This window comes from Malania oleifera, chromosome 7 (genome assembly GCF_029873635.1).
Source record: "Malania oleifera isolate guangnan ecotype guangnan chromosome 7, ASM2987363v1, whole genome shotgun sequence".
NCBI lineage: Eukaryota > Viridiplantae > Streptophyta > Magnoliopsida > Santalales > Ximeniaceae > Malania > Malania oleifera.
The window spans coordinates 54,262,977-54,268,555 of NC_080423.1; positions in this window are offsets into that span (position 1 = coordinate 54,262,977).

Sequence of the window (5,579 nt, forward strand, 5' to 3'; positions counted from 1 at the left end):
AAATTCTAACTAAGATAGTAATGGAAAACAAATCCCAAAAGAGAAGAAAGATATGACCGATCAAGATTATAAAATGCTCCAAACAAATTCAAGTGCTATAAATGCTTTATATTGTGCCTTATGCTAATGAATTTAATAGAGTAATGACCTACAAATAAGCTAAGGAGATATGGGATAAGCTACAAGTTACTTATGAAGGAACAACTAATGTTAGGGATAATAGAGTTGATATGCTCACAAGTGAGTATGAAGCCTTTAAGATGAACCCGGATGAATCAATTACAAATATGTTTACTAGGTTCACTCACATAATTAATTCCCTAAATGCCTTAGGAAAAACTTACACTACTTATGAGATGATAAGAAAAATTCTGAGAGGCCTTCCCTCCATGTGGGAACCAAAGGCTATTGCTATCACAGAAGGTAGAAATATGAAAAATACATCTTTGGATGAGCTTATAAGTTCTCTCCTCAAATACAAAATGGCAATAAATGAAAAGAGTGGGAAAACCAAAGCCCAAGAAAAAATAGACTTTAAAGCCTTAAAAGAAAACTCAAGTAGTGAAATGGATGAAGATGAAGAAGCCTTCATATCTAAAAAGCTAGCAAGGATACTTAGAAGAAGAAACAAATTCAAGAGAAGAAATAAAAAATCTGAATCAAAAGAAGAAATCAGCAAAAAGAAATCTAAAAATAAAACTCCTACATGCTATAATTGGAATAAAATTGGACATATAAAACCAGAATGTCCACTATTAAAGAAAGAGTCAAAAAAGAAAAACAAGAAGGCTATGAAAGCCACTACTTGGGATAGTACAAGTAGTTCGGAATATGAATCAAGCGACCAAGAGGTTGCTTACACGTGCTTTATGGCATGGGATAACAAATAAAGCTCCTCAACTAAATTTTCAAATAATTCTTGTAGTGATGAATCAAGTGATGAGGGTATGTCATCTTATGACTTCAAAATGATCTATTCAAAGTACATAAGATGCTGATAAAAGCAAATAAACAAAACACCTCATTGAAGAATAAGAATAAAAATTTAATGAAAGAGTTAGATTTTCTAAAGAATGCTGAAAGAAATAAAGACTCAAAACTCAAGCAATTGGAACATAAGTATGAATCAGCAATGAAAGAAATAGAATCCAAAAACCTTGCTGAAAAAGAAAACAACTTGAAAATTGAGAAACTAGAAAGCAAGAATGACCAAATGATAGAAGACCTTCGATCCTTATCCTCTACCGTATATGAGAAAGATATGTATATTTTTGAATTAGAGGATAGAATCAAAAAATTATCTCTAGAATTAGAGAAATCATTAAAGAAAGTTGATAACAAGAAAGACATAGAGTTAAATGATCTCAAGAATCAAATCAAAGATAAGGATAAAATTATTTACAACTTCACAAAAGGAAAGGAAAATTTTGATAAGATGATTGGCTTACAAAGAATGTCTCTAAATAAAGAAGGCATTGGTTTCAATGGAATTAAAAATAAAATGAAGAAGAATTCTTACATGGGATATTTCTCAAAAGAATCTAAAGACTATACTTGCACATCTTCTAATGCCTACACAAACACCATATGCTATCAATGCAAGAAAAAAAGGCATATAAAGTTTGAATGTCCGTTTGAGAGGAAAGGTGTTAAAACCAAACAAGTATGGAAAATAAAAGAAACCTCCCTTCAAAAATCCTCCGGACCCAAGAAAATATGGGTACCAAAAATGAAATAATGACTTCACACATATATGAAATAGAAAATGGCATTGTTGGCCAAAATCATAGGATGACTTTTTACTATGCTTAACTTAAGAAAATATAAAGAAAATATCAAATCCGAGCTTCTTATATAAGCGCCTTGATGTTACATGCTACATGCTTACTTGCCTACATGTGATGTATTTATATGCTATATGCTACATGTGTATTAATTAACTTGACTTGATTTATATTGAAAAGTATGGTTCACTATGTTGAAAATTGAGAATGAGATTATTGAGCTTAAGCACAAATTTTTTATATAAGGATAATTCTTGAACATGCATGATTTTAAATGAATCACATGGATAAACATACTGCTCTTTATCTATGAGCTATGAAAGATATAGTAGTTATATTAGTATTCATGAACTACATTATGTGATATTAAGCTTTGGTATCTATAAAGTATTTTTGGTTTCATATGTTAAAAATTTCAATAGATATCAAATCTAAAAGCTCACTTGGTATCACAAAGTCAAATTATTTATGAGCATGATGTGACATTGACGATCTTAGCATGATATTGATATTTGATACATGATATGATTCAATATTTTACATGGGATGATAAAAAAAATTAATAACAAAACTGAATGTATTAAATTCAGGGGGAGTGTCATGAATCATTAATCAATTGATATCATAAATTAAATTTTAAATTGGTATCATAAAAACCATCAAATTAATATTAGCTGGTATCTTGAATAAATGTTGTGAGCTACACACTACCCATGCTATATTGAAAAACAATAACTTGAGTGTGTACATATGTTTGGAATACATGGTTATTGATATGCTTAAAATGATTTGTATTTGAATTTAAATTACTTTTTTTCTTTTTGATTGATGTCAAAAGGGGGAGAAGTTGTGAAGCAAAAATTGAGTATGAACATTATATCTATTCAAAAGAAGTATTTAAGTATTTAATATTAATTAAAAAAGCTTGTAAAACCAAAAGAAAGTGATGAGCACGATTGATGAAATTAATATTGATTTTATTAAGATGAAGCTTATTGAAAGGGGGAGCCTTTTTAAGGCTTACTCACATTTTTGCTCCTTGTTTGTCATCATAAAAAAGGGGGAGATTGTTGGCCTTACAAGACTTAAAGTCTTGTTATCTTGTTTTGATGCTAACAAACAAGTGGAATTTAACATATTTGTGTGAGTAATGTTATTTCAGGGCTCACATATGAGAAAGTAAGGTGAAAGTGCTCACAAGGATCAAATGAAGCTTAAAAGAGTCAAAGCATGGATTTAAAGATGATATATTAAACCTTGAAGATTATGAGGACATGAATGAGTTGTTGAAAACCAATGAATATTAAAGTCAAAAGAGCCAAAGAAAGGCAAAGTGAGAAAGCTCAAAGAATATGGAAGCTTGAAGAAAAGATGGACTCAATCTAAGGACAAAGCATGAAGACTCAAGAACCTAGAATGTTAATGTCTTAAAAGTCTCATGTAAGTGCTTTAATGTTTAAAATATCGTTTGAAATATTTTAAAGCTCTTAGGTTAACTTCTTGGATGTAGATACCTTTTAAAATATTTGAAAAATATTTTTTATAAGGTCAAAAATTATTTTAAAAAAGGTTAGAATCATTTTTGGAATGAAAAGCAGCAAAAAGAGTTTTTCCAAATGCTGTCAGTTTTTATACATCTACATTGAGGTGAATTTTTATCTATCAAACACTCTTTATTTTAAAATGTGTTCAACATGAAAGTTGTAGGATTTTCTCTTAGCTTTATTTTTACACAATTAACACCTACTTTGTAGTTATATAGAAAAAGTTATGGCCCAAACACTGAATCTTGGTCACAACTGTCAGCCATCTAAACACTGTTCACGGGAGGAACTTCAGCTGCCTGAACAACACACAGAACGACCTCAAATATCTGAAGATTAAGCTCAGACATCTGAAGATTTTCTGGGACAAAACTGAAATAGGCAGTAGCTATTCAGACGTCTGAACCTGGCACTTCAGACATCTGAACTCGACACTTCAAACGTCTGAACCCTCTCTTCAGACATCTGAACACTATTCAACTGGCAAATTTTTTAAAATCTAATATTTTAAATTATAGCCGTTTGAGGTCCAAAATTTCTAACAACTTGGAAAACTCTCTAAGGAAACTTTTGCAACATGGAAACAAGTTTTAAAGCCTACAAATACATGGTTTTGCAAATCAAAACACATCCAAGAATTGAAAATCTGTTTTGAGAAGCTGAAAGCACCCTTGTTCTTCCAAAGCTCTCTTGCTCACTCATTACAAAACATTTTTGCTAAGATATGCTTAAGTGCTAATCCTTCCTCCTCTGAATTCCTACTACCAATCCTCATCTAAGAAGGATATTTGTGAATTTTACACTTGAGCTTCATTGTATTTCATATTGATATTTTACATTCACGTATATAGTGCTGAAATTGTACAAACTTGCTCTTTGAGAGAGTATACTTGTACGCAGATCTTATCTTGTGTTTATTATAGTTCTTTGACGTTCCAAGGATTGTTTGGATTGTTGGCTAAGTAAGGGGATATTGCTTAGAGAGGTGTGCTCTAGCCTAAAGGAGTGACCGAATGAGGGAACATCGTTTGGAGAGGCAAGCTCTAGCCTAAGTAAAAGAGTGTTTGAGCGTGGGGTATCGCTTGTAATCAGGTTTTGTTCCACCCATCAACGGAACATGTTTAGTGAATCCTTTGGTGGTTTACCAAAGGCGAGGACGTAGGCTGGGTATAAGCCGAACCTCATAAAAATCCCCGTCTCACTCTCTCTTTCGTTATTCTTTATTTTCAGTTCATATATAATTGCGTGGATGTTTTAAATATCTAAATTAAACATACTACGCATATTTGGAAATCAAAAAAACTTAAGGTTTAATTTTGATTTGGGTTGCGGAAACTAAAAGGGAGTACGTTGGTTACACCATATCTTGCGGAAACCATACGGGAGAACGTTACTTGGTTAACATCCCAAAGATAAATTTACCAAGAGTTTATTTGAATTCTAAATATTTGGAAAGAGTGATTGGATTCATTTATATAGGGCTTTACTTCAACAAGCATAAATTCTCATTCACTACAGGGCTTGGTTCAAATTTGGCTAATATCAACAAACAACCATTTTGAGTTTTTATATTACATAAGTGTTGTGTATTGGTTTGTTTGTTTGCTTTCAAATTATAGTTGATTGGTTTGGTTGAATGATTGGATGTTTGTATGGTTAAGGATTAAATAAAGAAACTAAGTTCTTGAGTGCTTAACAAATTAAACAAATAAGTCACAAATTGGTTAAAAGAAATAAAATAAGTTTAAGAATTCTAAAAGGGAATTAAAAGAAAATTTTAAAAGCCAATTCACCCCCCCTCTTGGGAAGCTATTCCTAATTTCAAAGCGGATGAGGGTCGGCGATGCATCTCGGTCGGATGTGGAACAGTGATAAGCCGGTCCACCGATCGACCCGGGATGTGGATCGATGCAGATTGTGGTAGCGTCCTAAGCCTAGGCTGCTGATATGCTTATGGAGATGTCGTTGCTATGATCATGGTGGGTAGTGCGCGCTGTTATGGCGTGCTTATGCACTTGCATGCTCCGGGCATCGGTCTGTGGGCTCCTCATTCGACCCGTCTTGAAACACGGACCAAGGGAAATTTATCTTATTCCCTTCTTGACTGTTGTGGCTAGTTCAATTGAGTGAGTAAACTCCGTTTAAGGCATAAGGAAGTTTTAATTTGGTTTGAGATTCCCCCTTTGATTTGCACCACCTGAACCGACCTAATTCCTTCCCTGAGAGGGTTCGAGTGTGGAGCCATAAAGAT